Here is a 15125-nt window from a genome sequence, read left to right as displayed (position 1 = left end):
GAAGGTGCACAGAAGAGATTACATTCGCATCTGTCACACTCCTTTGGTCCTCCAAAAAATCTTTCGTCTTATGGAAAAAGGCTTGTGCGTGCACTTCAAAATGTAATTACTAAATCTGCGTAGGAACATGCTTATGTATGTACATCGGAAACTATCCGAAACTTTTTAATCAGTTATTTTTGAATTTCGGATAACCGAAAGTTTCCGTTACGGTTACGGAGATTTTTGTATTTCGGATATCCGAAAGTTTCGGTTACGCTTATGGATATCTATAACATCCCCGCACTTTTGTCTGTTTGTTGTGACTAATTTAGGTTAATAATAGACGGCCATCCTGTTTGTAAATTCTGTGCGGGAGTGACGATCTAGCGAGTTACCTAGAATTTGGTTGTTTACCTCCAAAGATGAACCAAACCTATTTCCACTTAGCTAAATTCCCTGTATACTGGAACTTGGACAATATTATCTTAATCGAGCAATAATTTAGGATGTAGAGAAGGAAATGTAAATGTAGCGTAGCATATAATAGTCATTTTAATTAGAACTAAGCAAGGAATAAAGTCCTAAGGAACATGTGGGGCTTGTTTTATTGTTTTGTTTCTCTTTATTCCGATGTCCATCTAAGTAATTTTCTTGAAGATCATTCCATTTTTTGTGAAGAACTTTTCAAGGATCAAAATTGTTAAGATTCAGAGTCTACGTGTAAGGTGTGTTAATAATATTGTCAAAATAGAAATCATTAGGTAATTAGGATTCGTAAGTGCCTATCAAATTCTGATTTATGAGATATCCCTAAAATAAAATTGTTAGAGATTTTGTTTTCTTATCAGGCATTTGTGTGAGACATTTACGAGTGTTGTGTTGTGACACTTAAAACGCATGTCTAATGTGGTTCGTGGCGCCTCATTGACTAAACAAACCACTTTAGTCATTAGGCGAATGTGGTAGGTATATACCTACTTGACTGAGAGCTATAGCACAGCACAGAATATGATGTACCTACCTACTTGGACGTGCTATAGTTCCTTCAACATGATCGCCATAGCAAAACTAATTCGTCACAACTCGCAATCTTTCATTTTCTCACAGATCGTGTATTTTTAGACCTATTTTTATATTTCTGGTTAAAGAAAATGGAAGAGTTTTGCAAAGATTAAGGTTTGATATCTCACAAATTCTTTGATTACTTTTGGTTTATTTTGTAATTTCAAGTTCCACTTCCAATAGACTTGAATTCAGGGGACAACATCTGAAAATTACCCATTGAATTTTTTTGGTAGGTATACTTTTCACGTGTTATATTTACATAAAACTATAGCTAGATTCAAAATCTAGGTAGGAACCTACAATTAGGTCTCGTACAGGAGTAAGAGATCTAATTTTCGAAGTTTTATAGCTTTTTTATGTGTTTTCCACAGTTACTACTATAACCAGCTCCAAACTAAATATAGGTACCTAATGTACAATTTAGTATCTAGGAGGAAGATGCCTTCTTTATAACATGTTAATTAATTAATTAATTATCCTTCTACATATGCCGTACATTTTACGTTTCGAGAGCTGTCCGTTGAACTCAGAGCATGCGTCATTCTGTATATTTAATAAATGTTCGACTGTTGACCTTCCCACTGCCGCACTTTCTTGGAATGGACCGACTTTTGATCTTGAGATATTTCTTTCTCCGACTTGGAATATTAGGTACCTAAATACAATAATTGTTTCAGTGTTGTACGTAACACGGTTTTTTAACAAGGTAAGGTCCTTGTCAGATAAAGGCAGCAGACACAACTGTCTTACTAAACATTTGTAATTAAAGTGAATTTCAAAGGAAAGAGCTCTTTTTGGGAAACGCCCTATTATTCAGTTTGGATGTTGTGTTATGATTTGTCATTCTGTTTAAATAATTCCAATTAAATAGGAAACTTCAAAAGTTTGCAAGATTTCAAAATCTACTCACGAGTTATTTGTATGTTTTATTATTATACCACACTAATTACCCTATAATTTGGATTATTAAGCAAAAGAAAGCAAGGCATGCCAATAATAATGTTGATCTACCAGTAAACAAAAATCTACCAGTCGTAAACAGATTTTGGTAGCTAAAAATAACTACCGAGAACTTGGTTGCCATAGACAACATGTAATGCTTATGTTTAACCATATCTCGTTAACATATTAATATTAATGATATTATATAAAATTAAAGTTAACAAGAGCGTCCTGCGGTTAAGCCAAGATTCAATTAGTCCGTCTTTGTGTTTCTACTCGAGGTTGCGGTTAATCTTGTGACGTAACTGTTAGGTGTTGGTGTTAACCTTCTTATTTTATGGGTTTAACAGCACTCGTGTGGAGACTATGACCCGCCATAGGCGTTTAACATAATCTCTCTCTCTCTCTAAGACTACCCCCAGAATGGTCTGGTGCTCCCCCCAGGACATTGGGCTACTGATTTGAAGATGCCACCAGGCTGGCGGCATATCAAGGGCCCTGAAAAAGAACCCTAGATACGCCAATGCTTATTATATCTTTCTTCTTCTAAAGTGAGAGAGTCCACAAGTTCCACAACATAACCCTTATTATGATTGGTGCCAGTTATTAAAAAAAAAACTGACGTGACTTAATCGGATCGGACTAACAGCTTATCTTGCCTTCCGAAATAAAGCACAAAGGTATGCTCGATTTCTGAATGTCTGAATGGAGATTTTTTGCTTGGGCAGAATCCTTCCTGGCGAATATTTTTAGTTTAGCTATCTATTTCTGGCCTTACTTGGAACCTACCTATACCTAGTTAGTTGTCGTTGTGTTGTGTAACCTAAATAGTTGAACCATAACCATTGAATAAAAATAGGCATGGCCAAAAAATCACTTACAAATAATCAGAGAGGCGGTAATTTTTCAAAGTAACTAACTCAATCAATGCCAATTTTGCAGAAAACACTTACAGGGCACGTTATCGCGTAAGCCAGTCAAGATTGTAATCCATTTTATCGTCTCATGACTGCTCACAAGGAAAACTGCACTTAGCAATAATTGATTTGTGTTTACAAGTAATTTTTGATAAGAACTGACGAGTGTTTGCATGGTGAATTGAGAAATGAACTGGGAAAATTTTTCAGGAAATTCAGTTTTCTTGTTCATTTTTTGGAGTTCCTTTTCAGACCAAGAATATGGACTACTGTGCATAATAACTCCAGACTTCCAGACAGAGTAGGTACCTAAGTAAACGCTTGGACAGCACCGGTTATTGGTCTTACAGTAATTACACTGCGGAACAAAAAAAATAAAAAAATCTGCGGCATCTATTTTGTTAATGGATTTTGTAAATACTTGTATTAGACATAAATGGTGTGCATTTACTTTCTTTGGATTGACTCTGGTTCTTGAGATAAACGAGACAAAAGAAATCAATGAAAAAATTTAAAATACCCTNCGGCCGAGTTAGAATATAGAAAAATTATAGGTGATAGAGCTTATTTCAATAAATGTATCTGACCTAAGCAGAGATTCTACTTCGGCTTAGAAAAAGAGAAAAATAATAATTTCTTAAATTTAAAAAATAATCATACTGTCGTTCCTATAACTACTTTTAAATAATTATAGGTGCAATAATATTCGCTACACCAACCTACCTACCTGCAATGCAAAGAGAAGCTTAGTGTGTACGTTTCTTTAAATAATAATAAAATTGTAGTTCGACCCAGTACAAAATAAATTTCCTTAAATATTTTTTTAAAAATAATCTATAGCTATTTGTCACCTGGGTGTTTTAGTCTAACATTAATAATAAGTTAAACTTTGGATATCAGTGATAAAAACAGAATGTCACTTTTTTGGGTCAAAAAAAAACACTGTGCACTGTGAGCCCACTTGTAATACAAGCATAATATTTAGCTTAGTATGAGGCTCTAACGGGACAAAGTATTAGTAGGTACTTTGTGCAATACAAATTACCATATTCTTTAAAAAAATAAACTCTATGTTTTCGTCATAGTACTGTACAATACAAAAAATATGTATAATTTAAGTATAACTTTTTTCAGAACGTCCTGTGTTCACAGCGTAACAATTACCATGAATAGACGTAGGTATAACTTACCTATTGAATTTCTCAGAAAAATCTAGAGACACCAATTATATGTATTTCATAATATTTAGCACAGAAATATGGCACACAACACAGTATTTCGCATGCATTCTCAAACTTGCGGTGTAAAATGAACCTTCTGGACAATAACTCTACTATATCCGTATCATGGCTACCTCCATTCCTGATCCTCTTTTGAGGCGCCGCGTCTTTGTTGCCACCGAGCCGGAGTAATCCCTCGGACTTTTTAAACAATCGCCGCAAATACATTTGTTTAGCACTAAAGGCATAATTTGTTGGAAATAATAGAGCTTCTGTTTGTATTTAATCCTTATTGTTCAGTGTTTTGCGAATATAAAAACCCTTTTGCGGCGCCGGGTTATAAGTAGTTTTGGTTTACCGTTTACATTTAGGTGCCTAGGTAGAAAGTGATAAGATAATGTACTACTGTTTTTTACTAAAAGCAAGTGCCGGGACTTAACTGGCATTTATTCATTTCGTTTTCAAGTACGACGCTTATCTACGAAAGCAAAAGGACGGGTTAGGTCATAATCAGACATGTCAATCTTAATGAATTTTATTAAAATGCGTTATTGTTCAAGCGGAAACTACCCAGATCTCTTTTACTCAAAATACAATAGGTCCGGTTGTGGGTTTTTTGTCCCCGGTGCAAGATTCGAATATCGGACAAGACATGGAAAGGGTTGGCTCGTTTTTTGGGGTTCATGTGAAAACTATCACACCATCGCTATTTAACATTCAAAGCATTTCGGTGTTTTTGACTTGTCGTGTTTTTTCCTTAAAACATCCGTCTCTATAAAAGTAAAAAGACCGTTTTGATATAAGTTTTTTTGGACTTAAACAAAAAAACAACTACACTTACTTATACCTACAAGTCTATTTCATATTCATCAAATCAAACATGAAATTATCTAGGCAATAAATAAAAGTACATTAATTCACAATTCCCATGCTCGCGCAGGTTTCGCATTATGCAAATCGGATTTCTTTAGAACACGAGACCGCATATCACTTTACAGACTTTTTGTACCGAAAGCAAAACGTATCGCTGGCCGGTCGAATTATACCTATATCAAAGAGCAATCGTTCATTCAAGTATTGAATAGTCGTTAAGAGCACACGGGGCGTGGGCCCACAATGCTGCATGTACCGTCCTCAGCGACCACGCTCGACATTTTCAGATCATACTAAAGTACACGTAGTATACGTATAAATCTTTCCGGTGAGGTACGAACAACCAAACCACTCCCACTCGGCCCGCGAGCTCGAATACGAATATTAAATTCCACCGGCCCGAAGTCTTTATTTGAAGCGGAACCAACAATTTTAGCTTGTATTTTCAAGCGATCTGGGCGCAGAACTCCCTATCACCGCTCGCGCAGCCGACGGCACTCAAGTATTTCGTTTGAATGGGTATTAATAATTTTTATTGCAGGTTCATTGCATTGTACTTTACAGATGAATTCCTTTGCACTTTTTGCAACGTCCATCAATAATATTCGGACAGTTCAATGTGTGCTTTAACAGCTGTATTGGACGGTCTTTTAAGTTATCTGCAACCAGATCAACGCATTAAGACGTTTTATGAATAATTAGTCATCTTCGCTTTTATTAATGGTTTGTGCCAATACTGTCAATACTCGCGGACAGAACTTAATTTCGGTAGTGGTTTAAGATGAATGGTTTTACTTTATCAATCAAGTTACCGTTATAATGTCTAGAGTTATATTTACGTCAAAAATAATCACTAAAATGATCAAAATTCAGCCAAATTAAAGTCCTTTACGTCCTGAAACGTCCGTTTGAATACGGAAAAATTAAATTCGATTGACCGCAAATCCGTACTCTTATTAAGACACTGTATTTGTAAACCACATAACACAAATTGAATCTGAAGCATGGCTAAGCTTTGTTTTAGTAATCAAACAATATTTGGGGAGTCATAGAGCACCAGACTTTTTAGAATTGGTTGTTTGAAAAATTTAACACAAGGATCTAATTTGAGTATTAATTTTTTTTAACAATAGCCATTTGGACTCGTTCTCCCATAATCTGGGTGATTACAGTGAGGAATAAGCAGAACGGTTCTACCAGAACATCAGGATAGTGGAAGAATGATATCCACGGTCAATGGGACCGCCAGATGATGGCTGATTACTGTTGCCATAATTATGGAATTTTCCTGTCCAAAACCATAATATAAAAGCTTACAGAAAAAGCTTTTTGTAGTTTTTTTTTTCTATTATTTGATGAAAAGCAAATATATTTTTAATTTTTATATCGTTCTTAAATAGGATCTTAGTGTAAATATTTTTTTTATACAGATTGGTATTTTTATTTTGGTTTTTTTCATATAAATAGTTAATAGTATTTATCTCAAGATCTAGAGTCAATTTGAAAAATCTAATATTTTTCTAGTATTCAGCACACTAGTCGCATACAGAATTGACTCTAAACTACCATGCCGCAAAATGACTGTTCCCCAGTGTTATAAGTTTATTTATCAAAGTAATAAAGAGAAGCCGATCGAGAAAGCAGCTGTTCAATTTGTGATGAAAATTCATCATCTTTTGGAGACTCGAAAATGCCAATCCTTTTAGCTTAGAGGAATATAAAAGGAAAAGTTTAACCACACATACACGATTCATACATTGTTAGGTACAGTGCAATTGTCTTGCAAACAACTATGTTGATAAGAATGCGCTAAACAGTGCCATGAAATTACCTGAACCTATATTACATGACAATGTAGGTACAGAAGTCAGCACATCAGACTGTTCATTTTAGTTGCAAACTAGCTTCTATTACAACTGTATATGGCCCCACAGTGATAAGCTTGACGTGCCGCCCCGTTTGTACTAATTGTTTGCCTGGCGGTGTACCTAAGTTGTGTTATTTTGTGCTGGCAGACAATAAAAGATAATGCCCAAATTGGATAAACCAGACTTACAATGATGTAATAACTTATAACTGTAGGAAATTTATCGAAAGAAGTGCTTGATAACGTGGGTTTAACCAATAAAACCAAAGTTTATACTTTCATATCTCACTCAGTCACTCGCGTATCTCAAGTACCTAGTTGCGGTATTTTTTTGTCATTTGGCATACATAATCCACATTTTATTTCAAGTTCACAATAAATTAATGAAAATAGATAATTATCATTTTTTTAACCACGAAAGTCCTTCTTTCTGAGCATAGGGGAAGTGCTGGTATAGAAAGAAAGAAAGAAAAAATGTTTATTCAGTAGCGATCATTGTCCCGATTGCCGCCTTAACCCTTTACGGCGCAAGAACGTATTTTATTATTTTTATATCAAAAATAGGTCGTATGAGGTATATAGAACATGGGAAAAATAGTTAAAAAAAACACACTTGAAAAAAAAGTATTTATTTTTGAAAAAAACATGGTGTTGCAGAAGTGCATCATGGTGTAAAATCGTACCAAAAAGTAGGGGGTAAGAGAGGTTTAGGTATGTGTCAATGTTTACTACGCAGTTTAATCTTATAATGTACCATTACGCGGTCCATCAGGTCCTCCCATGTGATGATAATATTCTGCTACTATAAAAGGCCCCTCTACAGTAATGTTTCTTTTGTGACTTGTCAACTCTACTTTACTACGGATGTGAGGTTCTTGCCAGCAATGCTGGATACCCGATTCACAATCTTATTAACTCTCCAAGCTACCAAGGATATACCAACGCCATCATAATTTGAAACCTGTTCAACTGATGTTCCTCTAGGTTATCCTTTTAGCTGCTTTCCTTCTGGGAGCTTACAGTTAAGAATGCGGTTTCACCTAACGTTTTCCAAAGCTAAAATCTCACGGCAGCTCTTGGATTTCATTAGCCAGGTCATAAGATCTTCTGAACCTTATCTGGTTTACACTAAGCTCTAAGTTTTCATTTTTCCATAGTGTATTTGCCTTTAGGGATAAGCGCGCTTCTTGATATGGTGGCAGAACTGGAACTAGGGGCAGGAACAGCTTGCAATGTATCACATGGCTGAGCTGTAGTGCTGCTATCAGCCTCAAAGTACGGCGGCAAGATGTTCTTGTCCTCTGGCTCCAGTACTTCTGGTTCCTCATCAGAGTTCTCTGTTCATTAGGTTCCAATGTGTATGATGGATCAGCTACATCATCGTTGTCTGAGAAATCTGAGCCATCATCACTATTTTCCCATTGGTCCAGAATATTCTCCAAGTCCTCAGTCGTCCAAGATTGGGTCCTGGTACCTGGATGTGGAAGCCTCGAAGTCATAATGGGTCTAGAAGAAAAGAGATAGATATTAGACACATAGTAAAAATGATAAATTTAAAGCGCAATGATGCATAACTGCATCATAAGAAAATTGTCCTCTAATTCTGTAAATACAATAAAAATCATTTCAAATATATCAAATTATTGAAAACCAATAACTTACCCTCACTCCACACCAATTTCAGATCAATATTTTCATTAACACCAGAAAAACAAAGAATCAAAATTACCACCGAACAAAACAAACCGGATTTTACAAGTTTCTCACTATAGGTGATCACAAAAATAAAATAGCGCCATCTAGCACAAACAGAGTTAACTAACTCGTAAGGGTGCTTTGCTGCAGATATGCCGCACTACGTTATAAGGTATTTTTGTTACTGTTTGAAAGATTCTATGAGTTCAAGTGGTATGATGCAGAACTGCAATTGAGCGCCGTAAAGGGTTAAAGGGACTTTTTGACTGACAGAAATGATTCTTTACACGAAGTCTTTGCCCTCGTTATTTTTTGTGTAATTATAAGTTGTTTTTAAAGCAGTTGCCAAATGGCAATGCCAGATTTTGTATGGAAAGTGGCGTCTTTTTTTTCGCGCGGCCATCGACCAAACTTTGTTTTTTGATTACAAAATAGTATAATAAACCAAACTTACTATGGCATGTATACCTCTAAACTCAGTCTGAACTGAGTTACGAGATATGCTTTTTGTGCGCAAGTTTTGTAAGAAATTGCAACAAAATATTGCGCTGATTCTGCTCCATATTGATGTCTGGAGCCTTTAATGGATGATATTGTTTGTTTACACATACAATCTCACTATTTTGTTGCAATTTCTTACAAAACTTTGCGCGCAAAAAGCAAATCTAGTATGAAAATCATCAAACTTCTAATGCTCGTAACTCAGTTCAGACTGAGTTTAGAGGTATATGTCGTAGTAAGTTTGGTTTATTACACTATTTTGTAATCAAAAAACCAAGTTTGGTCGATGGCCGCGCGAAAAAAAAAAGACGCCAATTTCCGGCATTGTCTTTTTCAGGAAGGGTTCTACTAATTTGGTAGATTCTGTTTGTATAATATCAAATTCGTTATTTTTACAAGCAGGCAAGACGTGGTTAGATACTTCATGAGATGGAGCTAGCTAGCTCCATAAGGTCTCGGTTGATTGACGTTGAAGTAATTTAATCTTGAGAAGCCATTTCTGTATAACTTAGGTAAGTAATCAGCATTCGATTGAAGTTACAGGCACAGTCACGGCCTGTAAAGTCTTAAATTAACAATCTTCAGCACGTTATGATGTTGACCGATTTTTTTTATGCAGAACAAGGCAGGTATGGTGCATATCAGATTCTACTTTGAAAAGGCCCGGATTATAATGTTCGGGAAAGACAGCAGCAGGCAACGAATTCCAGTCCCTAGCTGTTCGCACTATCGGAAATATTTTGCTGACTGTATCGCTGCTCGCTTCATTTCAACTTTTCCGTGACTTAGCCAAAAACAAATACTGTCCAACATAAAACAGGACATGTCACTGCTTTCTCAGACAAAAAACCGACCAGGAAGTACTTTCACACATGTGTTTGTGCCACAATACCTCCTTTGTCAACGCATAGTGCGCTGACCGACTCGGCGTCGGTTGAATGGAGTACTGTGAGCTTGGTACTGGCTGTTTTTTATTTTATTACATTTTATTACCTAGCTGTAAAAAGGTCAACAAGGACAGTTCGAATACTGTAATTTTCGTTGTTGGAATTAAAAAAAAACTGAAATAGAAGTTGCAATGGTTAATGAATGAGCCTATCATACCTACTTATCTATTTGTTTGTAAATCGATAAGATAAATAAGATAGTCAGTTCCTCTGTGGTTGAGGAATTTGAGGTTTCCGGGTGAAGCTCTCTTCCACCTTCGACCTGATCATCATTTTCCATCAGGTGAGAGCCAAGAGCTTCCTCATTATGGAATTTATGGATAAATAAAACCTCGTTATACATAATACAAATTAGTATGGGCATATTCTTAAAAAGAGGAACCATTTACATTCATGTCTTTATTATACTCTCTATCTGAAAACAGGCTCAATCACTAAAGCTATCTGTTAATAGTCGGAATTCATTTACGCCAGCGAAGATTCACATAAATCCATAATTTTACGTTACAACTTTTGGTGTATCTTTCCTGTTTGATCGAAGTAATTAAATCAGTTTTAAATTCAAGTAAGTCGTTGATACATCGACACAATAAATAAGTTCCGTAGGCCTTCATTTGTAGTTATTATATTTATCTACTAGACTACTTAGTAATTTTTTTTATTCACAAAAAAGAAGGTCTTGGCATGCATCATCTCACCTGATGGAAAGTGAAGACACAAGTGAAGATCAGGCCAAAGGTGGACGCGAGCTTCACCCGAAATCCTCAACCAAAGAGGAACAGGCTATCTTTATACCTCTAACTGCCGGAACACAACATGTTGTTATGGCGACAGACTTAGGTAATATGGTGGTAGCTAGCCAGGCGGACTCAAAACAAGCCCTGACACCAACCAAATCCAGAAAAATCTGCCCCTGCTGGCAATCGAACCTTGACCTCTGGGTCTGAAGGTGGAACACTAGACCACAGAGGCGGTTAGCAGACTTACGCCCATATTCACAAACATTACTATAGGTCTCACAGTGCGCGTGGACACAGGGTGACACACGAACCAATCAAAGAGCTCTATTCAACGCCGTGCGTTCGATTTGCTGCTTCAATTAATCAAGCATCGTTTGTGAATACGGGCATTAGAATAATTCAATTAGTGAATGAGTCTTCTTCATTTTCCTCCATTGGCGCGCCACCATCTTGATTAGAAAGTGTCGAATGTCGATGTGCGTGAGCATTGTCTTAGCAATCAGCGTCTTAATGAGATTATTACAACAAAATATCTCTGCACAGCACTGCAGTAATTTTTGTCTGTTTCTTTTGGTTGCAACACGTTGCAAGACACTCTTGAGCAAACACAAAAAGAAGTATTGATTCGGAAGATTGATGATTTATTGATCTTTGAATTCATCATCCGTCATACACTACCTGCTAATAGTTTTACAGTTTAAAAATAACTTTTTTTAAATATTGCTTCTTTCGTCTTTAGTTTTTTTTTACCCATTGTTGGGTAAGTGAAAGACATAAACTCTCCCCTCTTCCCTTTTAAAGTCCTAAGATCGAACTATAGAATATGACTGATAAATCCTGAAAAATTGACGATTATCTCGATTATCTCGCGTGTCTGTAACTATGTCGCGTACTGAATCTTTTTTATTGCGTAGTCAGCAGGTAAGTACCTAGGGATAGGGTTATGTCTTCGTTTAGTTTGGTATGCGTGGTTACTGGAACTGTTGAAAAATAAGAATGTCACGATCGCGTCAAATCCTGACGATCCTGACCCCACTTAACTGTCCTTTTGTGATTGTGACGAGAATAAACGATTCGCTTGGATTTTTGCCAATGCACTCTGATTCGAGGTCACGGGCTTGTTATCCTGTAAGTGGCAACAATAACTATGTTTTCTAGTTATTACTTATGTTATTTTAGAGTGAGACAGCTGGTGTCCCGAATTTTGTACTACATAAGATCATATAAACGCGCCAAAATAATAATTTTGAAAATTATGACCATAGTTATTATTATTACCATAGACCAAACGTTATTATTGGATTACTAATGTTTGGCCAAAAAACGTTTCCCAAAATAACACATCGCAAACAACGTTTCGCAAATTTTCATTTGGCAAATTCTCATTTGGCAAAACAACTTATTGCAAACTTTTAATTCGCAAATGTCGTTTTTGGCATATTATTGTTTAGCAAATTATTGTTTGGCAAAGTATGTTTTGCCAAATGTTTCATTTGGCAAAAATATTTCACGATAAACTATTTACAAAACAATTTGATTGGTGCATAGAATGGAATACAAATTAGCCTGTGGTTATTATTTTGTTTAGTAGGTAGTTAATATAATTTTTTTTCTAAATAAATTTTCATATTTCTTTCTTTTAACGAAATTTCCAAATGATTCATTAACAATAGAGATGATTCTAGCGCTCGGCGGCCGCTGCCGCGGCACGCTTCGCTCGCCTTCGCGCATTAAGGGTCACTGTTCTAACCTAACCTAACCTAACCTACTATTTTCTACAATACCTACTTTTTGCAACCATACTATTTTCTGCAATCACTCTGTTTTACATAAAATTATTGTGAAAACCATGACCATGTGCCTTAAGCTTTGATTTGTGGGTAACGGTGGGTACTCGTAAGTATGTGAAGTATCAATTTGACCAAGCAAATTATTTGGGATATAATATTTAGCAAAATAAAACATTTGCTATATAAACATTTGCCAAGTAAAATTTGGCCAAATGTTAATTTGACCAAATGAATTAGTTGCGAAAAGTACAGTTGCTAAAAGTTTATTTGGGAAATGAAACTTTGGCGATAAGTTGTTTGCGAAGTGAAATTTGGCGAAAAGTAATTTGGCCAAACGGAAGGATACCGTTATTATTACATACATAACATAATTATCTATCATTCATCATTAAAAAAAATCCTATCTAAGATAAAAATGCACATTGTAGGTACAGAGAATAAAGAGACCGCTCCAGTACAGTACCTATCAATGTTAAAGATAAACCAAGATAAATAAGGCATCACGAACCATTAACATGATTAAGTTCAAATCATTTAACTTAGCTTCTTAAATAATTCCAGACGTTTCCAAGTGGGGAGTTTAAAACTAACATCAGTAAAGCAAGATTAACTACTCCATGCTTAAGCTGTGGTTATTTTTATCAATCTATGTGAGGCACGCGACGCTTCCCGCCATCCGCCATTTTTAGCCGCCATGTCCAAATATGGCCGGCATGACTCGGCAATTTGTCATCGCATGAATATCGAAGAAAGGTAATAAAAGGAAAATATTTACAAAGAATGCATTTCTACGTAATTACTCGTCTCACGCTACGGAAGATTGAAAAGTAGAGTATCTTACTATTTTATCTACAAGACTGCGCGGTTTTAAATGCTTGATCACCGTTACCAACAACAAAAGTGTGGAAGAAATGCTGAAGGCACTTAGCTCAAATCCGAGATAAAAGACCAAATGTACAAAAACTTACGTTGAAGGTCCTTTAGCACGATAAACCTCCCAACAGATGTAGGTATTTTTTGTGTAACCAAAGTAGGCAGACTTTGTTGAATTTAAATTGTAAATGCACATACTAGTGTTTCTTGGCCGCATATCATCGAGAAATGGACAACAATGTGTTTTAAATTGTAATGGCGGTCGAGGTGACGAAATGCGACGCTTTATCGACCCAACAGGTCCCAAATTTGGGCACCCTTTTTTGGGTCAGGGTTTAATTAAGTTTATAACTGGCCTATAAAGTTACCTTGTTGCCAAATTAAGGTGAAGCGACCTTTGTAAGACAGGTATTACGGATAAAGTTAATCTTAAGGATGCCCACAGTAAACGGTTAACAGGAGACAAAACCCCCGGTGAAAGTGAATCTGCTTGTTTTTTGTTCAGCCTAAGAAACATTAGCTTCAAGCACTGTCATCCAGCAGACACTTATCTTGTGGACATACAATAATGTAAAAATTTTAAATTAGCCTCCACATTTTGAACTCAACTGATCGACTCAAGGCGAGCGATGACTTTTAAAAAGAGATTTAATAAATAAAATTATAAAGCTTGCAAGAGTAATGTCTTTTACTTTGCCAGGTCACAAGAACAACTGCAATATTTTGCACTTTCAAAAATTCGGTTATTTACTAGTACAGTCATCATGACATTACCTGTGGCAATGACTTGATGGAAAGGCAACATTTATTTTGTTACCTTTTCTGGACTTATTTGCTTAACTTACGAGGCCTAAGACAAGAAGACTGGCCGAAAATAGCCGATTTTATAAAAGTCATGCAACAATATTCTGTCGAACGCGCACGCCGGGGTCAGCGGCCGGGACTAGTTTAGTTTGCTTATAAATCTTTAACAAGATTAACGCGTACCTATAAGGTTTTGGTTTGCTACATCGAAGCTCTACGGCGCCATGTTTGACTTATTGACTTAATATTACAACTTATTTGGCCTTTTACTTTGCTTAAAGTTAATAAAGTTAGGCTAATTTCGTTTGGTATTGTCTAGAATTACCTTTCAGTAAAACTGGTTGTCGTTGACATTGATCAATAAAAGCATATTTTATGTAAGGCCTATATTGGTAGAGTCGAGGGCACATCAGATCAGAGCCCCGATTATGGTAATTTTAACGTCAACAATCCAGACACGCTTCTCGATTCTGCGATACGATTGGTCGTCCAACAGCGCACGTCAGCTGTTTTGACCAATCATATTGCAGAATCAGAAACGCGTCTGGATTGGAAACGTTAACAATTACCATAATCGGGGCTCAGACTACATTGTTCTTGATAAATTGGATCTACATAAAAATCACCATAGATACTAAAAACTATTTATAGCCTGACCAGGAACATAAAAACCCTCGCCATGTTGCGGAAAACTAATGGTACTACATAATTTCTTTTAATGGCAACAATAACTAAAAACTTCATTGACATGTCACCTTGCATGTCAGTCTATTGCTGTCAAAGTGTAAACAAACTTTATTTTATATGTGTGCAATTGATTTTGTGAATGAAATTGCTAAAATCTTTTTATAGTCGTGAAAGAAAAGTGGTTCACAATGTGTTAAAGTATTTGTCGAAGAGAAATACCAA

General features: G+C 36.0%; 1 protein-coding gene across 2 annotated transcripts in view; it reads right to left on the bottom strand.

Annotated features, from left to right (window-relative positions):
• Positions 1–15125, bottom strand: part of LOC114363134 (coactosin-like protein) — a 32621-nt gene that overhangs the window by 12437 nt on the left and 5059 nt on the right. The gene's annotated exons all lie outside the window — the stretch shown is intronic.

Source organism: Ostrinia furnacalis, unplaced genomic scaffold (assembly GCF_004193835.3).
Source record: "Ostrinia furnacalis isolate ACB-3 unplaced genomic scaffold, ASM419383v2 OfSCF7013, whole genome shotgun sequence".
Classification (NCBI taxonomy): Eukaryota; Metazoa; Arthropoda; class Insecta; order Lepidoptera; family Crambidae; genus Ostrinia; species Ostrinia furnacalis.
This window is presented reverse-complemented; position numbering and strand designations above follow the sequence as displayed.